The sequence below is a fragment of the Catharus ustulatus genome, chromosome 3, assembly GCF_009819885.2.
Source record: "Catharus ustulatus isolate bCatUst1 chromosome 3, bCatUst1.pri.v2, whole genome shotgun sequence".
Classification (NCBI taxonomy): domain Eukaryota; kingdom Metazoa; phylum Chordata; class Aves; order Passeriformes; family Turdidae; genus Catharus; species Catharus ustulatus.
The window spans coordinates 29,101,449-29,124,365 of record NC_046223.1 but is presented as its reverse complement, the minus strand read 5'-3'; the positions used below and the strand labels follow the sequence as shown (position 1 = coordinate 29,124,365).

The following is a 22,917-nucleotide window of genomic DNA, read 5'->3' as shown; positions in this document are numbered from 1 at the left end:
AAAGAGAAGAGAGATGTGGGAGTGATTTCGTGCTTCCCCTGCCCTGCTGGGGTGATGTTTCTCAGTTTCCACAGGGAGACTCCACACATACCTTCTCTTATAGAGACTCTGGCAAAAGTATCAGAGTGTGTAGAGTATCTTATTTTCTCTGCAGAATTTTCAGCCAACAATGTCAGACTGCTTTGTAGCCTTTAACTAGTCAATCTGAACTATTGCTGTCAAATAGAAAGACTACACAGACATTGACCACTTCACCCCAGCCTTGAAGCATAGTCACCAGCAGTATGAAAGAACTACAAAACATCCTCATATTCTGTGTATTGACAGTCGGGTCATGGTCAGGTTTTGATGTACACAGCAGGGAATTTATATGTATCATAAAAATTTATCTATGGTGAAGTCAGAAGGATCAAATTTTTATGTCCTAAAGCAAAATGCTACTGCAGTAATCTACTCCGAGATAAGAGTGTCATGTCTAACAGTTCAGGCCTAGTAGAGACATCAATATACTCTGAGATAAGCAATAGCTACCCAAAGGGCTGGTACTAGTCACTGTACTACACGTTTACTTTGTATCTCTGAGCCACTAAGATTGTGTTCACTTACTTTATTACATTTTACATAGTGATTTCATATTTAAAAAAAAAAAATTCAAGAGCTGAAAGGATAATTTTCCATTCTCTCATTTTTAGAACTAGCCTAACTAGTATTTTGGTCCAAGAATGGTAGAGCCTTTTAATTTCCTATCCTGTCATTAGAAAAATTTGAAAAAAAAATTTGCCATTTCTAGCAGCCAGGAATTAATGACAGTAATCAACCAGCTTATTATTATCAATGGAAATAACAATTTTGACTATAAGTCAAAGTATGCATGACAGTCATGAGGATGCTTCCATGCAGTAAAAGTTCTGGAAAGCATTTAGGTGGCTTAGGGAATTTTCCATATGGCTCTGGGAAGCAGATATTAAGGAAACTCTGCAACCTTTTGAAAGAATATTGCATGTTCTCCTTTCTCCTCAGAGTTCCAGGTTTCGTGATTACAGCCTCAACTCACCCCAAATAATAAGGGAATCACATGCCACTCTACACTGACATCAAGAACCCATTTCACAGTTTTTGGCTGGTGGTTGGATGGAGGTAGAAGGGTAAAGGAAGGTTCATACAGCATTGCAGAAATGTAGTCTGAAGTTCCTCCCACTGCAGCAAAGCCCAAGACCATTTATGTGCTTTGCTGAATTCTGTGAGTTTAGAATCTTTAGGAAAGTACATGGAAACCCACAGGACCCAGAACATCCACTCACCAAAATTAACCACTGCAAAGCTCACAAAGAATTGGGGCTCCCAGGCTCTGTCTAGGCTCTGCCTGCTAGAGTCTATCCAAGGGTGTTTTGAAGTTGAAAATCTCCAGCATCTGAAGTCCAGGTTTCCTCCACCTCAGTTTAAACTGACTATAAATGCAGTCTGCTCTTGACTAGGTCAGAGCCTTCTGGAAAATCCCAAGATCCTTACAAGGCAGGATCCACATAATGCTTTCTGGTCCTAGAAGATCAGGAGGCTGGTGGAAAACTGCACAAAGTATCAGGACATCATAATGCCCCAGGGAAGCCTTCAGGTAGTAGTGTGAGCAAACTGTTGAGTCCCGAATCTGCAAGAAGCACAAAACCCAGACAGACTTGAGATAATCTCCTCCTACCTCCATTTTCCGATCAGGTAGATTTCTTCTTCCCGTTTCTCCCACTGGCTTCTAACTGTTTCAGCAATTAGAGACCTTCTACTTGTCAATGTCCTTGTATTCTTTTTGTGTGTATGCTCTTTACTTAATTAGGTCTGCTGCAGGGAGATTAGACGAAGTAAGCCACTGTGGTCCCTTCCAACCTCACCCATTCCATGATTCTTCCCCACATATGATATACCTCTAATATTCTCTTGGAGAGCATCTGACCTTGACTTAGGCAGCTAATCCCAATCTTCTCACTCTGCTGTAGGCAGAGTAGAAATTCCCTTTTTCCTCTGGTTTGCTTAATCCCTGATATTGATTCTGGCTTTGGCTGCTGCCCTCCACAGTGGAGGCATCCCTCCAGGAAAAGAGATTCAGTGTCAGCAAAGGCCAACATTTTCCTATCCACCAGCCCCATTAGGTTGAGATCCTCCCTTCCCTGGGAAGAACTGTTTCTTCTTGGATTCTTCCTACTTGCCTAAATAGAACACACATCACCAACTGTTGCTTATTCAGAGAAAATTGCTATCATTCCTTTAATATGAAACAGATCAATATAGCAAAGACTTGGAGCAATTGAATTAGAAATTAATAGGAAAAAAAACAGAAGATGGAGAGAAGAAAAAATCCCACCCAAATCACAAATGAAACAACCCCTGCCCTCAATCTTATGCTTAAGCCAAGAAATATATTAAAATTTGGTTTTAAGTTGTAAGTATTGGCAAGCAAAGTCAATCCTAGAGCAATCACAGAGGAATAAAATAGCAGCCATAAAAACCAGGCTGGATACTGTGAGATAAACTCCTTCACATCCATTTACACGATTAATAACTACCAGAATAACTGCAATTTATTTAGAAGTTGAAATCAAATCATAAATCAGTCCTCAGCCACATGTTAAACAAAAAATACTAATTTTAAAACATGATTGCTGAGTGCGACATTAGTAATTGTAAATTAGTAATTGCATGTTGCAAGTACAGATGCTTATCCCTTTGGTTTGTTCACAGTTCTGCATGCGTATTTTGCGCTACCATTTGGTCCCCAGAGGTGTCACATTCCATGTTACTTATTCCCAGGGTAGTGTATTACAGCCTGCTCATTTCCATGAACCTACTTGGCATGTTTGCCAATGGACTTGTGCTGTATCATTTGCCCAGGGGTCACATATATGGCTAGCAGTCCTTCTTGGAGTCTAAACAGAGACTTTTCCAGGCTGCAGCAGTGAGGTTTTGTGCTGATAGAACAACTTCTAAATACCATTGGTAATTACAATGACAAAGCAAAACACATGGCTCCTGTTCACAGGGCATTAGTATATGTGGCTGTAAACTCAATCTTCACTAAAGGTTTTACTTACTATTTCATGCTTACAGTTTGTTCCAGAAGAGAGGGAATGTGTTGCATCCAAGACAGACATGCAGTTGCTTACTGTCTGTGACGGTTTGCTGCTCTGGAATAGATGCGGTGAGGACGAGGCAAGAGGTCATGCCTGTTTCCCTCTCTGGTTGCTCATGGCAGGTATTGCATATGGACTTTTTCTTCATCTCTTGTAACTTAGTTTAGACCTTGGATGTGACTCAAGAAACTGATCCAGAAATTAACTCTGTTATATTCACCCTGAGAGAAAAAGCAACTGCTTCCTCCCCTCTTATCCATTGCAACCTTCATGCAGAGTAAGATTGAGGTTTAGTGGAATTCTTGTATCCCTGCATTTGAGGTAATTGCTCTTCAAAAAAGAGAAGTCCCATAACACATGCAATATTCATGCACCATGGGGGATTTTCTTCAGCTTCACTGAGCTTTGGATTAAGCTTCATATAATTTGAAACTTTCCACAGTCTCAGACCTCATTGCTTTTGGCCTTTCTACAAGCCTGCAAGGGACCCAGAAGCATACACACACCACACATCTCTCCCTCCCCACCTCAGCAGGATTTCACTTAGCTCCATCTCCATCTTAATTCACCAGTTGACCAAATGATATTTTGAGTGAGGCCAATTCCACATTTGCTCATCAATACTGCATTTCACATCTCAGCCCTAGAGATTTCTATATTTATCTTGTCTGGGATTACAGGGAGGACATAAGGAGACTGTAAGCAGCTTGCACCATTCTCCTTGACTTATCAAAGGATTCTGGTATGGAAACAGTGCTGGCTGTTTGTAAATGAATTTGCAAAACAAACATAAATACAGACAGACACACCAAGTTCCCATACAGTATAACAAAACATACATGATATGATATATGGCTGAAAAATATTTTGATTACATTTCTTTGCATCTCATGTAATAAGATTCCTGTCCATGGCAAAGCAGGAAGTATCCTTCTACAGGATTTCCCTGAAGAAAATACGAAGGTACATCTTCTGTGCACATCTACTATGAGTAACACTTCATGCATGCCATACAATTATCTCCATTTCAGGTGAAATCTATGGGACACTGCTGAGGGCTTGAAAGATTTAATTCTACCTCCATTTCCTTTGGGATAATTCTGGATTATGCTATCTAGTGACTTTGCCTTTATGATTCAATTTTTAAGCACTTACTTGGACAGCTATCAAGTATCCTTTAGGACTCCCACAGACAGAGAAGCAGACTCACTGTAACCATATGGGGCCAGAACTATGATTAACTTTCAAGTCAATGTGCCTGTAGGAAAGAACTGTATGTTAGACATGTTTCTTCCACTGCAACCAGAAAAACAAAACAACGTTTAAAAGTGGCCTCTGGATTTGGATGCCCAGCATAAGACATTTTTTTCTGGCATGCAAAAATCACTGATACTTTCATAATTTTGGAAGCTGGTGGTCTGCTGTCCCTAAACCAGTTGTTTCATACACAACTCCTACTGAAATTACTCATTTGACACATGGTAATAGGGTCTAAAATCACAATCTCCTTTTGTAATGCTATGACCGGCCTTTCCTGCTGTTTTTTGCATCATTAACCTTTAGGTTTTGGTTTCATTGACTTTATCTGTCATTTCAATTTACAAGGGAATGACACCAAGATAGGCACCTCAGTTGGAGAGTTTGGAATGGGTAATTGTTCCTCATTTGCCTACGAAATTCTCTATAGCTGTTTCTGTCACTCTGTAAGGCTTTCCGGAGACCTCTAGAATGATGATCTTTATCTGAAAGCTTTCCTGATCCCAAAAGCCAACAGCTCCTTGACTCCAAAGAACCAGGATTTCTTCATTGCTTGACAGAGCATCTCCTACAGTGGCAGTCTGCATGCTTTTACCCCTGAACACCCCCACTGCTCACACCTCACTGTCATTCCTCTGGGCCTACCAATACTCTACCACCAGCACCTACATCCGCTGTAACTTTCAACAAAGCACCAAGGGCACCTCCTTCCCTACCTTCCCCCTGCCTGATTATCACATTTCATTGCCTTTCAACTTCCTGGTGCATTCTGTGAAACATAAGCTTTACATATGGATGGTGAGCAGTCTATGAATGAAAACAGACTGGTTGAAATGCAAATAATGGTTATGTAGTCACAAGCAGACCAACCCAAAGAAGACCCTTCCTAAGTGACTTCATGTGCAACTCATTGGCCTTACGTTGGGAATAGTGTCAGTGCTTTAGAAACGTGACAGAGCTTGTTTATAACATATCTATTTTTAGTCCCTGAACTAATTTCATTCTCCCTCAAACACAATTTCAGTCAGATTACTCACATGCCAACTTGGACTGGATGCAGTAGTGGGACAGAAAGGGCTGTATGGAAACAGTGTAAGCCCCACACGTTAGTTGTGAGGCTAGCAGGTGAAGACCAGGCCAGGGAGGTATGGGTATTCAGATGTCCCTGGTTCCCAGCAGCTAAGGCTGCTTGCACCTTTGCAGAAATAGTGGACTGAGGACCGGATGCTGTTATCTCAGCTTGTGTCAAAGAGGGGCAAGGGCATCTTCTAGCTTTGTCTCAAGAGTGTATGCAAGGCAGGATTTGGAAGGAATTTTGGCTCAGCACTTCCAGAATACACATGCTAGCAGGTGTCTACAGTGCAGAAAATAAGATGGCACCTTGCAGCGGGCTACTTTTGTAGGCCCAAAGTGCCAAGGAGAAGTAAATGCACTGTGACCAAGGCAGGGCTGCTTTAGCCATGCTGGTGTACAGTCATTTCACGATTACAAGCTGCACTGACTGTAAGCTGCATCTCTGGGTGTTGGCAAACATTTCGTTCTTTGTCCATAAATAAGCCGGACCTGAGTATAAGCCGCTCTGTCATTCGCAGCGAGGACCCGCGTGCAACAAAGTTGCCAAATACTAACAGAACCGTGGCAGGGCGGGGTTTACCGGCTCGGCTCGAGCTGCGCAGGCTCGGCCCGCTCGGGGCTGCCGACAGGGCCGGGTGGCCCAGCCCGGCGCTGCCGCTCGGCGGGGCCGCTCGGGGCCGGCCGCCGCCTCTGGGCTCGCTCTCCCTGGCCCAGCGCTGCCCCGTGGTGGCAGACAGGGACGGAGCACCCCGCCTTCTCCCCGAGCCACGGCCATGGCGGCACGCGACCACCACGCGACCACCACGCGACATCCCCCGACGCCAGCCCCACCCTCCCCACGCGGGCCCCCCCAACGCGAGCCCGCCCCCACGCAACGCCCCCCCCCAAGCCCCCCCCCCACGACCGCCACGCGAACCCCCCCCCCCCCGCCCCCCACGGGTGCCCGCCCCCCCCCCATCGTGAGCTCCTCCCCCCACGCAACCCCCTCACAGGCAACCCCCCCTCCACGCGAGCCCCCCCGCCACGCGAGCGCCCCGCGAGCCTCCCACCACCCGAGCCCCTCCCACGCGAACCCCCCTCCCGACGCGAGCTGCCCGCCCAACGCGAGCCCCTCCCACGCGAGATTTTTCCACGCGAGATTTTTTCACGCGAGTTTTTTCACGCAATGCATTATGGGTAGGCGGGGCCGCAATGCATTATGGGTAGGCGGGGCCGCAATGCATTATGGGTAGGCGGGGCCGCAATGCATTATGGGTAGGGGGCCGCCGCAATGCATTATGGGTAGGGGCCCGCCGCAATGCATTATGGGTAGGCGGGGCCGCAATGCATTATGGGTAGGCGGGGCCGCAATGCATTATGGGTAGGCGGGGCCGCAATGCATTATGGGTAGGCGGGGCCGCAATGCATTATGGGTAGGGGGCCGCCGCAATGCATTATGGGTAGGCGGGGCCGCAATGCATTATGGGTAGGGGGCCGCCGCAATGCATTATGGGTAGGCGGGGCCGCAATGCATTATGGGTAGGCGGGGCCGCAATGCATTATGGGTAGGCGGGGCCGCAATGCATTATGGGTAGGGGGCCGCCGCAATGCATTATGGGTAGGCGGGGCCGCAATGCATTATGGGTAGGGGGCCGCCGCAATGCATTATGGGTAGGCGGGGCCGCAATGCATTATGGGTAGGGGGCCGCCGCAATGCATTATGGGTAGGGGGCCGCCGCAATGCATTATGGGTAGGGGGCCGCCGCAATGCATTATGGGTAGGGGGCCGCCGCAATGCATTATGGGTAGGGGGCCGCCGCAATGCATTATGGGTAGGCGGGGCCGCAATGCATTATGGGTAGGGGGCCGCCGCAATGCATTATGGGTAGGCGGGGGCCGCAATGCATTATGGGTAGGGGGCCGCCGCAATGCATTATGGGTAGGCGGGGCCGCAATGCATTATGGGTAGGGGGCCGCCGCAATGCATTATGGGTAGGCGGGGCCGCAATGCATTATGGGTAGGCGGGGCCGCAATGCATTATGGGTAGGGGGCCGCCGCAATGCATTATGGGTAGGGGGCCGCCGCAATGCATTATGGGTAGGGGGCCGCCGCAATGCATTATGGGTAGGGGGCCGCCGCAATGCATTATGGGTAGGCGGGGCCGCAATGCATTATGGGTAGGGGGCCGCCGCAATGCATTATGGGTAGGCGGGGCCGCAATGCATTATGGGTAGGGGGCCGCCGCAATGCATTATGGGTAGGCGGGGCCGCAATGCATTATGGGTAGGCGGGGCCGCAATGCATTATGGGTAGGCGGGGCCGCAATGCATTATGGGTAGGGGGCCGCCGCAATGCATTATGGGTAGGCGGGGCCGCAATGCATTATGGGTAGGCGGGGCCGCAATGCATTATGGGTAGGGGGCCGCCGCAATGCATTATGGGTAGGCGGGGCCGCAATGCATTATGGGTAGGCGGGGCCGCAATGCATTATGGGTAGGGGGCCGCCGCAATGCATTATGGGTAGGCGGGGCCGCAATGCATTATGGGTAGGGGGCCGCCGCAATGCATTATGGGTAGGCGGGGCCGCAATGCATTATGGGTAGGCGGGGCCGCAATGCATTATGGGTAGGCGGGGCCGCAATGCATTATGGGTAGGGGGCCGCCGCAATGCATTATGGGTAGGCGGGGCCGCAATGCATTATGGGTAGGGGGCCGCCGCAATGCATTATGGGTAGGCGGGGCCGCAATGCATTATGGGTAGGGGCCCGCCGCAATGCATTATGGGTAGGCGGGGCCGCAATGCATTATGGGTAGGCGGGGCCGCAATGCATTATGGGTAGGGGGCCGCCGCAATGCATTATGGGTAGGCGGGGCCGCAATGCATTATGGGTAGGGGGCCGCCGCAATGCATTATGGGTAGGCGGGGCCGCAATGCATTATGGGTAGGCGGGGCCGCAATGCATTATGGGTAGGGGGCCGCCGCAATGCATTATGGGTAGGGGGCCGCCGCAACGCATTATGGGTAGGCGGGGCCGCAATGCATTATGGGTAGGCGGGGCCGCAATGCATTATGGGTAGGCGGGGCCGCAATGCATTATGGGTAGGGGGCCGCCGCAATGCATTATGGGTAGGCGGGGCCGCAATGCATTATGGGTAGGGGGCCGCCGCAATGCATTATGGGTAGGCGGGGCCGCAATGCATTATGGGTAGGCGGGGCCGCAATGCATTATGGGTAGGGGGCCGCCGCAACGCATTATGGGTAGGCGGGGCCGCAATGCATTATGGGTAGGCGGGGCCGCAATGCATTATGGGTAGGCGGGGCCGCAATGCATTATGGGTAGGGGGCCGCCGCAATGCATTATGGGTAGGCGGGGCCGCAATGCATTATGGGTAGGGGGCCGCCGCAATGCATTATGGGTAGGCGGGGCCGCAATGCATTATGGGTAGGGGCCCGCCGCAATGCATTATGGGTAGGCGGGGCCGCAATGCATTATGGGTAGGCGGGGCCGCAATGCATTATGGGTAGGGGGCCGCCGCAATGCATTATGGGTAGGCGGGGCCGCAATGCATTATGGGTAGGGGGCCGCCGCAATGCATTATGGGTAGGCGGGGCCGCAATGCATTATGGGTAGGGGGCCGCCGCAATGCATTATGGGTAGGGGGCCGCCGCAATGCATTATGGGTAGGGGGCCGCCGCAATGCATTATGGGTAGGCGGGGCCGCAATGCATTATGGGTAGGGGGCCGCCGCAATGCATTATGGGTAGGCGGGGGCCGCAATGCATTATGGGTAGGCGGGGCCGCAATGCATTATGGGTAGGCGGGGCCGCAATGCATTATGGGTAGGGGGCCGCCGCAATGCATTATGGGTAGGCGGGGCCGCAATGCATTATGGGTAGGGGGCCGCCGCAATGCATTATGGGTAGGCGGGGCCGCAATGCATTATGGGTAGGGGGCCGCCGCAATGCATTATGGGTAGGCGGGGCCGCAATGCATTATGGGTAGGGGGCCGCCGCAATGCATTATGGGTAGGCGGGGCCGCAATGCATTATGGGTAGGCGGGGCCGCAATGCATTATGGGTAGGGGGCCGCCGCAATGCATTATGGGTAGGCGGGGCCGCAATGCATTATGGGTAGGGGGCCGCCGCAATGCATTATGGGTAGGCGGGGCCGCAATGCATTATGGGTAGGCGGGGCCGCAATGCATTATGGGTAGGCGGGGCCGCAATGCATTATGGGTAGGCGGGGCCGCAATGCATTATGGGTAGGCGGGGCCGCCGCAATGCATTATGGGTAGGCGGGGCCGCAATGCATTATGGGTAGGGGGCCGCCGCAATGCATTATGGGTAGGCGGGGCCGCAATGCATTATGGGTAGGGGGCCGCCGCAATGCATTATGGGTAGGGGGCCGCCGCAATGCATTATGGGTAGGGGGCCGCCGCAATGCATTATGGGTAGGGGGCCGCCGCAATGCATTATGGGTAGGCGGGGCCGCAATGCATTATGGGTAGGGGGCCGCCGCAATGCATTATGGGTAGGCGGGGCCGCAATGCATTATGGGTAGGGGGCCGCCGCAATGCATTATGGGTAGGCGGGGCCGCAATGCATTATGGGTAGGGGGCCGCCGCAATGCATTATGGGTAGGCGGGGCCGCAATGCATTATGGGTAGGGGGCCGCCGCAATGCATTATGGGTAGGCGGGGCCGCAATGCATTATGGGTAGGCGGGGCCGCAATGCATTATGGGTAGGCGGGGCCGCAATGCATTATGGGTAGGCGGGGCCGCAATGCATTATGGGTAGGCGGGGCCGCCGCAATGCATTATGGGTAGGCGGGGCCGCAATGCATTATGGGTAGGCGGGGCCGCAATGCATTATGGGCTTGGGAGCGCCGTTTGTGGGGAATAAACTGGGGGTCCCATTGGGGGCTCTGGGCCGCCCCCATTCAAAATTTGAGCAGTTTTGAGCAGGGGGGACGTTTTAAGGGGCGACCTCAAAACTGCCCCACTGAAGAGGGGCCGGGTCCCGTTTTTGGGGAGGAGGGTATCCTGTTTTTGGGAGTAGTCTCTATTTTGGAAGGTTCCATTTTCGGGATGGGGGCCCGTTTTTGGAAGGTCCCATTTTTTGGGAGGAGACCTCATTTTGAGGAGGGGTCGCATTTTTTGGAAAGTCCCGTTTTTTGGACGGAGCCCCCATTTTTGGGGAGGGGGTCCCGGCCATGTCTGAGCCCTTCAGCCATTTCATGCACGCCCTGGTGCGGTCGCTGCCCCCTGTGGGTTCTGGGGGGGATCGTGCCTGTTGTCCCCCACCCTGTGACCCGCCCTGTCCACACCCCAAGCTCAGGCGGCTCTGTGGATCCGCGGGGTCTCTGTGGATTCTGTGGGAGGGTTGTGCCCGCTGTCCCCCTCCCCGCCATGACCCCTTTGTTCCCCTCCCCAGCTCCCGGGGCTCTGGAGGATCACTGCGGGTTATGGAGAAGTTGTGCCCGCTGTCCCACCCGCCCCCCCTGGGATCCCCCTGCCCCCCTCCCCAGCTCGTGGGGCTCTCTGTGGATCTGCGGGGAGGGGGCTCTAACCTGGTGTCCTCCCCCCCTGCCATGACCCCCCCCAACCCCTTGCCCCCTCCCCCAGCTCGGCGGGCTCCGGGAGGTGCTGGAGCAGCTCCAGCTCTGCGTGCTGTCGGTGACGGACGAGGGGGCGGCGCTGGACGGGGGTGACGTTCTGTTCACTGGTGAGTCTGGGGGGCAACCAGCACCCCGGGACCCTCCTGGGACCCCTTCCCGGACCCTCCGGGGGTCCCAACCGCCCCCAGCCCCCCAGAGTCCAGGAATTCTTTGTGGGAATCTCGCCCTGGACCAACCTGCGAGGGGCCGAGGCCGTGGCCGACGCCTTCAGGGTGAGACCCCCAGGGGGCTTGGGGGGCTCAGATCCCCTGGGGGGGTTTGGGGGGCTCTGGGTGGGATTTAGAGGGAATATCAGAGGGAATTTGGGGGTTCAGACATGCAGAGGGTTTGGGGGGATCTTGGGGGAAATTCAAGGGGCTTTGTAGGTTTTTGGGGGGAATTTGGGGGCAATTTGCGGGGGCTTTGGGGGGTTAAGGGGGCTCTGGGTGGTTCAGACCCTTGAAAATTTTGGGGTTCGAACACCTGGGGGGTTTGGGAGAAATTTGGAGGGGCTTTGGGGCGATCTTAGGGGAAGTTGGGGGGGCTTTGTGGGGAAATCTGGGGGAATTTGAAGGTTTTGGGGGACTTTGAGGGAGCTCTGGGTGGGTCAGACCCCCAAGAAATTCTGGGGTTCAGAGCCCAGGGGGGTTTGGGGGAATTTGGGGACAATTTTGGGGGGCTTTGGGGGAAAAATTTGGGGCACTTTGTGGGGAGTCTTTTTTGAGGGTTTTTTGGGGGGGGGTTTCTCGGTGTCTGCAGTGGTTCCAGGGAGGTTTCTGGGGGTCCTGAACCCACCCCACGCCCCCTCCCCAAGACTTCACGGTGTCCATGCTGCAGCCACGGCGCGCCCGCCGGGCCCTCAGGGTGGGGAGGGGGCTTCAGGGGGAAAAATCCCAATTTGGGGTGGGGGCTTAAGGGGGGGAGGAAATCTCAATTTGGGGAGGGGGGAGAGAAGGGGGAGACCCCCCAAGGGGGCCCCAAAAAACTCAATGAGGCCCCAAAAACTCAATGAGATCCCTAAAGGGATCCCAAAATTCGGTGAGAGCCCGAAAACCTCTGAGACCCCAAAATCCCAGTGGACCCCAAAACGGCCCCCTAAAAACCGGGTGAGAGCCCCAAAAAACCAAGTGAGACCCCCAAACTGCTCCCAAAACCCCCCTGAGACCAACAAAGGGCCCCCCAAAACTCAATGAGGCCCTTGAAGGGACCCCCAAAATTCGGTGAGGCCCGGAAAAACCCAGTGAGACCCCAGAAGGGCCCCCCAAAAACCCCCCCGAGACCCTCAAAAACCTCCTGAGACCCCCAAAATTCCCCTGAGATTGCCACAAGGGGTCCCCCAAAAACTCAATGAGATCCCCGAGCAGGCCCCAAAAAGTCAATGAGAGCCCAAAAACCTCTGAGACCCCAGAAGGGCCCCAAAAACTCAGACACCCCCAAGCAGCCCCCCAAAAACCTGGTGAGACCCCAAAAATCCTGGTGAGAGCATCAAAAACCTGGTGAGAACCCCAAAAAATCCACTGAGACCCCTGAAAAAATGCTGCAATACCCAAAAACACACTGAGACCCCTGAGCAGCCCCCAAAAACTCAATGAGGCCCCCAAAACCCACTGGGATCCACAAAAGCCCAGTGGGACCCCTGAACGGCCCCCAAAAAAACCCAGTGAGACCCCTAAAAAACCAGGTGGGACCCCCAAAAACACACTGAGACCCCCCAAGGGGCCCCCAAAAAACTCAATGAGACCCCTGAAGAGATCCCAAAATTCGGTGAGAGCCCAAAAACTTCTGAGACCCCAGAACGGCCCCCAAAAAACCTGGTGAGGCCCCAAAAATACCAGTGAGACCCCCAAACTGCTCCCAAAACCCCCCTGAGACCCCCAAAGGGCTCCAAAAATCTCAATGAGACGCTTGAAGGAACCCACAAAATTCAGTGAGGCCCGAAAAAACCCAGTGAGACCCCAGAACTGTCCCCCAAAACCTGCCCTGAGATCCTCAAAAACCTCCTGAGACCCCCAAAATTCCCCTGAGACCCCCCAAGGGGACCCCAAAAACTCAATGAGACCCCCGAGCAGGCCCCAAAAGTGAGAACCCAAAAACTTCCGAGACCCCAGAACGGCCCCAAAAACTCAGTGAGACCCCAGAAAACCCGGTGAGACCCCCAAAAAACCGCTGCAATACCCAAAAACACACTGAGACCCCTGAGCAGCCCCCAAAAACCTCACTGAGACCCCCTGAGACCCCCCAAAACCCCCCTGAGCCCCCCACCGCTCACCATGTGCAGGTACTTCTCAGGGTCCGTGACGCTGATGTCCATCAGTTTGATGTTCAGGTATTGGGGAGGGGGCAAGGGAGAGGTCAGAGGGGTCTGAAAACCCACCAGGACCCCCCCAGACCACCCTGGGACACCCCCACTCACCTGATCCACTGAGTGCAGTGTCCCACAGATGCTGGGGAGAGATACGGGGGGATTTGGGGAGGAGTCTCAGGGGGTTCCGGGGGGTCCCAGGGACTTTTGGGGGGGTGGTCACGGGTGGGGCTTGGGGGGGTTCTGGGGTCCCTCTGAATTTGGGGAGGGGTCCTTGTGAATTTGGGGAGAGGGAACACAGGGGGTCAGAGACTCCCAGAGACCCCCCCAGACCCAAAAAACTTCCACAGGGACCCTCAAAAACCCCCCTGAAATCCCCAGACCCCATAGAGCTCCCCAGAGACCCCAGACCCCTCTGGAGCTCCTGCAGGGCCCTGGGCCAGACCTGGTGGGGCACGGGGGGGTCAGAGACCTGTCCTGAAACCCCCCAAACCCCCATTACCCCCCCCAAATCCCCTCTGTCCCCCCCAAAACCCCTCTCTATCCCTCCATAACCCCCAGAAACCCTTCTTTCCCCTCCAAAACCCCCCTCTGTACCCCCCATAACCTCCCCAAATCCCCCATAACCCCCCCAAAACCCCTCTCTCCCCCCAAATCCCCCATAACCCCCCTGTACCCCCCCTAACAACCCCCCCAAACCCCTCAGGGACCCCCAAATCCCCCCCAAACCCCCTCTCCGGGCGGGGGTCCCAGGTCAGGAGGTGTGGGGTGGTCTGGGGAGAAGCGGGCGGCGATCAGGACACAGGCAGGGATGTCAGCGGAGTGGGGGGAGGCAGCAGCAGCACCGGGGGGTGGTAATGGCTGGGGGGGGAGATGGGGGTCATTGGGAGGGTCCTGGGGTGGGATTTGGGGGTCCTGAGTGGTCACAGCTTCAGCCAGAGCCTGAGGTTGTGGCTGTTACGATGGGCACCTGGGTTAGGAAGAGACAAAGTTACACGGCATGTCTGTGAGCGAGGTGGGTGTGCCCATGTGCTGTGAGATGTGCAAATCCATCTGCCGCACTTGTGAGGTCTCAAAGGCTCACAAATGGACATTTTACACCGTATTGCCTTCAAACCACCCCCACCCACTCTAAGGTAACACCTAACTGGATAGCCTGCTCACCCTCCCTCTCCTGGTCACAGTCCTCCCTTTACTCGCCTGAAGCTTCAACCTCAGACATATTTAACACAGGTCAGATGCCTTTTGTCATACAACAAAGGTGCTGAAAAAAATCTCAGGTGTCATACTTTACTCAACCTGAAATTTCAGGAACCAGTATTCCACCAAAAAAAAAAAAAAAAGAAAGAAAAGAAAAAACACAAAAAAACCCCAAGAACAACTAAAAATTACAAAAGCATCTTATCACCTATGAACACACAACCCAAAACTATGAACTTAAATGTTCATTGTATTTAACGCCATTTTCTTCACACAATCGTCAAAGCCTCTGCTTTAGATGCCCAAAAGCATCTACTGAAAAACAAACTGAGATAAGGTGAAACACCCTCTTCATTGAAATGAGAGGAGAACCCTTATCCCAGCTGATTCCCAGAGAGGGAAGGGAGGCCATTGGCAAAGGCTGTGGTTAATATACCCCTCATTGGGACCCCCTCTCGTTTGCACGAGGTATAAAAGGCCTCAGAATAGCTGCAGCTGTTTGGCTCCTCAGACTTGAATTCGAGGTGAGGAAATTCAACAAGAGAAAGGTGAGTCATTTTTCAATGCAAACAATTTTACAGGAAATGCACATGCTTTCCTTTTTGCAACAAGTGCGTTCAGAAAAAGGGGTAAAAATTGCATCAGAAATAAAACTTTGTGTTTCGGCAGCGTAGCTAGCTAATGTAGAGCATTTGTTAGGTGGCAAAATTAGTCCTTAGTCAATGCAAAAACTTACTACACATGTAACTAACTAGGATGGACAAGAACAGGAACGACAAGAATGGTTAAGTGTCACAGAGACTTCTATTCAGAACTATCTATGTTTAAAAAAAAAAAACCACGAAAAAGAGTAAATTCTCTGTGAAGTAATTCTCACCCACCCACACATGTCCATCCTGGGCAGCACCTGAAACAATGTGGGAAAATGAGTGTTTTCTGTCAGAAAATTAGTAACTATAATAATAATAATAATCAGAACTTCTGGAGAAATTTAATAGCATCACTTTCATATGATAAGCACAGGCCCTGCCATCCTTCCGGCCCACGTGAAAACAGGAGGGAGAACTACAGGAAAACCAGAGTCCCCGATTTGAATGTATTTCCTAAAGACTCTACTGCATTGGATGCTCTTTGTGTTCTTTTAAAAAATGGATTGCTGCTAAAACGTCCCAGGCCCAATTTTATCAGCCACAGCCAGGACCGGGTGAGCTACAGCTGCAGAGCCAGGGAGATGCAGGAACTCAGCACCCCAAAGGTAAGAGCAGGGGAAGCGGGGTTTTTCTGCTTAACCTGTATTTCAGTTCTGCTTCCCTTCACGGCTCCTATTCTGCCAAGGTCAGTTCTATTTTCAGAAGCCTGTGTCCCCTGTAGCCAAGGCTGGAAATCCTCACTTAGGATTTCCACATCACATCTGGATTTGCCAGGAAGCGTGCACACGCCGATGCGCATTTCTGTGATAGGTCACGCAGAAATCAAGCCAGAAAAAACCCAAACCAAACAACAGCCCACAAAACAGAGAGCTTAGTGCGGCTTCATCTTCATGTTCTGCCCAGGGATGGAGAGAAAGGGGGAAAACTGTTCTTCCAGTTCTGCACCGAGCAGTTTGAAAGAGCCAGCACTGCCCTCAGCTGCAGCTGTGCAGTCTCTCCCTCCTTCCCCGTGTCCTGCTTTGGAGGACAGGTTAAGGGGGTCTCAGGCAAAGATAGGCGTTAAGCAATAACAGTTCTTCACTAAGATATCTACAGGACATCCAAACCACCACCAGCTATGACAATTAGCGACAGAACAGAGCAGCAGAACGAGTTCCAGCCCCCCTCGGCCCCAGGCGCCGTCTCCGCGCTCTCGGTCCCGGCGGGTCCCCCCGCAGCTGCGGAGGGCAGGACAAGGGCCCAGGTGGGAGAGGGATGGAGGAGGGACCCCCTGCTTACCTGTGGCTCAGAGGGGTGTCCGGAGGTGGCAGGCTGCTCGGGGCACAGCGGCAGAGCGGCGGCGAACGTGGCTCCCCGCTCGGGGATGCCCGGGGGTCAGAGCCCCGCGCATCTTCCTTCCCCGAGCACCGAGCGAGAGAGAGACAGAGAGCGTGTCCCGGGCACACAGAGCTTCCCCGTCCTGCCCCCAGCCCGCCCCTGCTCTCAGGTGTCCTCCCCGCCTCTCCTTGTGTCATTGAGCACCGTCCTAGAGTGTAGCCATCGACTTTCTTAACATTACAATGGGGACAAGGGCACAGAGAATGGGAGAGGACACCCAGCCCAGGAGCCTGACTGCTGAGCGGCTGGAGGCGCTCCAAAAGAATCACACCCAGCACCCAACCCCTGCCATGCCAAAGCTCGCAGGTAAAGGAGCAGAGGAGTGGCACAGAGGGGTCCAAAAGTGCCTAAGAGAGGTTCAAGTTCACTGTGTTTGGCAGGGTTATTTGAAACTGTGATATATGTTGTTATAATTCGTGTTCATATATAAGAATGTTGTATAAAATAAAGAAATAAAGTAAGAGAATCTTTCAGCCACTGCCAGCACCCGGAGCCATAGACAAAGGTCTTAATTAGCATATCAACAAACCCAGCTCAACGATCGATCCTGAAACCACTCCAAACCGATCAGGAACCATCATCGCTAAAGAACTGTCAAGTACCAGAGATCAGGCAGCCGGGAGTTCCCCCCACACCAATGCCAGCTCCCGTAAAATCTTTCCACTGGGAAAAATTACATTCCAAAGCTTCGGTTCCCCGTAAGCGAGAATCAGCCCTCCCAAGGAAAATTACACATCATCAGGATTGATCGACGCGCAGGAAGGACCTTTGTCCAGGTTTAATCTGAATATGAGAAACCCCAGCAGAAAAGCGCTGTGATTACCTTACCATCGTGGGTGGAAAATTTCCAATCATTATCAATTCTGACCTGAATGGGCCTTTAGAGCAACAATCAATGCCACATTTACTAAACGAGCAGGAACATCCCCCTGATGCTACATTAAGCATTTATAAAATATAACAATCACTTAAATGATTAAGTTATGATTCCATAGCTTTTTCTGCATTGTCTCGGTGTAATAGACATAATTGCAGGATATTGTATGTGATAATTTACCATTATTAAAAAAAAAAAAAAGATATTTTTATTACCAAGCTGGCCAACTGAAGAATTTAAAAAATCTTCTCCAATTCTTCTCCAAACCCTGGGATCTTATTAAGAAATGTTATGCTTAATATTTTTAATTCTTTTGATATGCTAGCGTACTTTGATTTCTGTTGTTTTTTTACTAAATTGCTGGGGATGTATTTGAGTCACACTTTTAAGCTTGTTTCTGCACTCTTAAAGCATAGATCTTATTTTTTAGTGGCTTCTGGGATTCTCCAAAAATTCACATTACCCAAGGAGATGGAGTTTCTTTTAGGAAGCCCTAAATTCAGTAATAATCATAATAAAATGCTAAGTAGTGGGGACTTGGGAGTATTTCACATGCTGTTGCAGCTCTTTTTACCCTAACCCTGCTAACAGCTCTGTCTATGAGCACTGCAACTCCAGTGAGAGCTTCAAATATAAATTCAGGCCCCAGATTGGGCATTAACTCTAATTTAGACTCTGACTATAATTTACAGACATCACTCTCCACCAGCTTTTTCTGCAGGGCTGTAGTGAAAACACTGAGAATTTTGGGTGAAGATTTTTTTGAGATAAGTGACTTTTGTTAAGTTCCACATCACCATCAGAACGTTTACTAAATGCTTTAAGGTATAATTAATTTTGAGGGGTTTGAATTCAACTTGCTAGAAAACACATTTCATCTATAACTATGGATATTTATTATCACAAAAAGCTTTGAAGAGTCATTAATCTCACACTTGAATCACTCCCAGCACAAGTTGTGCTCCCAAACTCAGACTGAGAACACTGGAAGTTGTTTCCTAGAGGGGCTTAATCCCCAAATTCATCTCCTGTGGGGGATTGGGAATAATTGCAAAGTTGTTCTTGGTGTAGTTTGGAATCAGAGGATGTTAAATCACCTCTCCAGCAGAAAATGAAACAAAGGGACAGGAATGTAAAGCATATTAAAATGTAGCCTGTTCCCCGATTACAGGTGCAGTCCTCAACACAAGGAGTTTGCAAAAACCAACACCAGCCTCCTCTTGATCAGTCATTCACTGAACAGATCATTGCTCTACCAAAAATACAACCCCAAAACATGCCATTTGGCCAGTTTCTTATTTAACTTTTCTTCCCATTTGCCTGCTGCTGCATCCCCTTCCTGACTGTCCTCAGGGGGAAAGCCAAAATCTTCCCTGTGTGAAATTCCAAAGCTCCTTTCCATCCCTCAGCTCCCTTCTCTCTCCACACTGGTTGAGAAAAGAAGTTGTCAATGCCTAAGCAGCCAATGCACTCCCTCATCCCCACCTACATGCTCGAATGAAGTGGAAAATCCAAATTTTCCCGATATTGCAGGGAGAAGAGGCACTGGATGGTGCTGTAACATCCCCTTCTGCAGGTTTTCTCTGGCAGAATTATTCAGCTGGGTTCGGTGAGCTTCTGTTTTTAGAGGATTCACTGCAAACAGTGGAAAAGTTTGATCTACAACGCTATCCTTTTAAATGAGGAGTTTTGTGTCTCTGCTGCTTTGACCAGGCTGTTTAAAAAGGAGTATGGGTAGTCTAATTAAACTGGTAAAAGTTCTGTGTACTTCTGCCATTGATTTCTGCCCTACCAGTACATTGGCTTATTATCCACCCAAACCTGCTATTCCAGGCACAACCAAACAATTTCTCCAAGTATTCTGAAAGAAAAAGTGACTCCCCACCTTTAGACAATTTACTAAACAATGACAGTAGAAAGCAGCTATAGGACAAAAAGAAAATCTATACTCTAGATGTGAAAAAAAAAAAAAAAAGTTACAAAAAATCCATGGAGCCACTTCCTCACCAACAGCCCCAGCACTGAAGACACTTGTCATGTCCACATGGCCATGGCAATTCCTGGCTTTCCCAGGGACCAGTTGGACTTACTGCTCCCTTTGTCAGCACTTTGTTGCACAAATCTGGGAGATGAGTTACCTGCCAGACCCCAGCAAACAGGAAGAAATTCCTTCTCCAGCTGCACGAGCAGCCCAGCTGAGCTGCCAGCTCTGCACACCTCCCGTTACCAGCTGTGCCATCCCAAAACACATCAGCAGAGCTGGCCATGTCCACACCAAATGTACCCTAAGAGGACACAAACCACGGAGCAAGGTGACTCCAAAAGCATCTCTTCCAGATTTAAATTCTGGGTCCATGGGCATAGCAGCTATTTGCATGCCCTGCGCCACTGAGTGTATTAATTTGATGAAACAAGGTATCAAGCATGGTAGGAAGATGACTCCAGCTACTGAGCACAGGATAAAGAATACAATTTTTTTCCACTATGCTCCCGAGAATAACTGTTCTCACCAAGATGCCTGGAGAATGGAATTTCACTTTTGAATTGGGACATGTGCCACCCTTTTTATTTCTGTAGCAAGATCCCTTATAGTTTTTCTATAATCAATTTCAACACAACTTTCTGTTCTAAGGCTATTTGTTCTATTTCGCTTTCAGGATCCATGCCTTCCTTGTTTCTGGAGAAACAAAAAGTGTTATTGAATTGGGCACAAACCCGTTTGTCATTTTCTTCAAGTAGGTCGATGATGATTGGTTTACCGTCCGAGATTAATCCATTCTCAAACTTAAGATTTTTGCCCAATACATTTTTCCTTCTATGACACACATATTTAATCGGGTATTGTCATAACATAACTCATTCACCTGAAAATAAGCTACATATACCGACTTTTGTTTTCCCCCTACCCACACCGAGCGATTGGCATTTCTCTTCTGGATATTGAGAGCAAATGTCTCTGACTGCCCTTTGTCATGTCTTGCCTTGAGATCATAGCATATAATTTTCTTTCCCCATTTACACCTCACATACTGAGTGCCGTTAAATGTTCAGCACTCCTCCTTTCCATTATGGGTGCAGTTGGCCAGGACACAGCGAGTCGGGGTGCTAATTAGTGGGCATCCCCCACACTCATTGTTACGGCTTTGTGCCGCAGAGCTCGTAGAATTCCTTGGGTATGGGTTAATCGGTTAATGCATACCTCTCTGCCTCTGCCTACGCCCACTAGTTTGCTGCTAGCGGCGAGGCAAACCATCTTCTTGGCAGCAGAGGTATTCTTTAGGGGACCAACGCAAAGTCCGAGCTGCATATCGTCTCTTAAAGACATCCCACCTCGATAATTTTATCGTGTCCGTCCAACAAGGTACTTTATTTGTTCTCTGGCACTCTACTCTTAAAATTTCAGCCCTGCAATTTAGTTTCCCACTAACCCCGTGTTGATATAAGAGAACCCACTCTACAGAATCTAATTCAGCAATATTCAACTCAGCGCCAAGTACTAGAATTCGCTCGCTCAAAGACAGCTCTTTTCGAAACACTTAGTACAGAGCCCTTTAGGTCACATCTCCCGTACACAATGTGTAACCTAAACTTCACAACAGATTTGGCACTTGAAACGAACAAAAGGAAAATATCTGCATCCAGAAGCTATTCACCTTATCTGATCTAGGTTGATCACCGGCTTGTTTGGGGCAATTGTATCTTGAGGTCTCCAGGGGAGGAAGCCACTTTGCACTTGGGTGTTTCTGGTTTTCACTCTGGAGGCGTGTGTCCAGCCTTTTTTCTGCTGTCCGGACTGCTGTGTCTGTGGTTAAAAGGACAAGAAAAGGATTTCCCAGTGAGGAGAGAGAGAAACCTCTTTCCAGGTTTTAATGAAGACCCGATCTCCCGGTTGTATTTTGTGTATGGCGAACCCCAAAGGAGCATTTTGTGTGACAATTTCTTGTTTTCGCAATTTTTGTAAATTTTTATTTATTGTTATCAAGTAGGGTTGTATTTGTCCATCTTCTATTTTTGGATGTCCCACTGGCATCCCATGGTCATAAGGCATCTCGTGTAACATTTTAAAAGGAGATAGCCCTGTCTCAGAGTAAGGCATCGTCCCAATATTTGATAATGCTAAGGGGAGATATTTTGGCCAGGACATTTTTGTTTATATCATTAATTTTGATAGTTGAGCTAGTCTACTAGTACCAGCAAGAATTTATACCTCCCAACCTTTGGTAACTCAGTGAAATCCACTTGGATTCTTTCAAATAGACGATAGGCTATAGGGCAACTACCCCAAATTACCTGTCGTGTCCTGGCTTTGTGAACCTTTTAGCATATCAGGCACCCCTGTACTTCCTGTTTAGCTAATTCATAAATCCCCTTACACCCGAAGAATTTCAGAAATTGTTCTGCCAGAGCCTGTGATCCCCTATGTGTTTGCAAATGTAGTCTCTAGAATTTTTCTGGTGCAATCCTTAGATATTAATTCCCTCTCATCTAGTAATTTCTACTTACCTTCTTCTAATGTACTTCCTATCTTTTTTTTTTTTTTTTTCCCTTCAATCTCTTTTTGGGAGGGACAAGGGGGATATCCCTGAGTCCCGCCTTCTGCGAGTTCTGGGGTACTTACCGTTAGTAGTGCTGCATTTTTTGTTTCTTTATCTGCTGAATTGTTTCCTCTAATCCGAAATTGTATTCCTGTTTGGTGTCTCTTCACATGCACGACCGAGATTGCTAAAGGTTCTGGGGGGTCCTGAGGGGGTTTAGAGGGTCCTGAGGGGGTTCAGGGAGGGTCTGGGGGGTCCTGAGGGGGTCTGGGGGGCTCAGAGGGACCTGGGGGGGTCTTGAGGGGGTCCTGCGGGGACTCTGACGGGGTTCAGGGGAGCTCTGGGGGGGTCCTGAGGGGCTTCAGAAGGATTTTGGGGGGCCCTGAGGGGTCCTGAGGAGGTTCAGAGGGGTCTGGGGGGGGGGCCTCTCCTCATTTACACAAGTGAGGGTTTCTCTCTGGCTGAGCTAAATTTTGGCTCCAAGCATGGCATTTACACTACTGGGAATAATATCCAAGAAGTCACGACTGACAGGAAACTTCTAATTGACTGTGATGTGATTCATTGGGAGGCTCACACTCTCTGAGTTAAAACAGCATCACTACAAAAAAAAGAAATCACTGAAACCCCCAGGCTGTCTGGCAATCCATTGCCCCAGGAGCCTTGATGTGCTGCTGCGATAACCATGGAAATACATTGTGTCATCTCATTTTGTCACAGAAGGGAATAAATTCCTGAGCTCCACCGCAGCCTGCAGGGATGGTGGGGGGGGAATCCCACTTTTCCATCTCCCTCTCCGGCAGGGCAGGGTGGAGATGTGACTCAACACCACACTGGGCACCCCTGGGAGCATCCTGGGACTGGGGTCAGGGACTACAGAGCCCCTGCTCA

At 50.4% G+C, this 22,917-nt stretch overlaps 1 long non-coding RNA gene across 1 annotated transcript; it reads right to left on the bottom strand.

The window, feature by feature from the left end:
* Positions 1–723: 723 nt before the first annotated feature.
* Positions 724–16,691, bottom strand: LOC116994197. The gene is made up of 6 exons (XR_004417431.1): positions 16,516–16,691; positions 13,499–13,529; positions 13,355–13,385; positions 4,272–4,374; positions 3,078–3,305; positions 724–1,645 (listed from the first exon to the last, which is right to left on the bottom strand). It is a non-coding gene; the product is annotated as an uncharacterized LOC116994197 (long non-coding RNA).
* Positions 16,692–22,917: the final 6,226 nt, after the last annotated feature.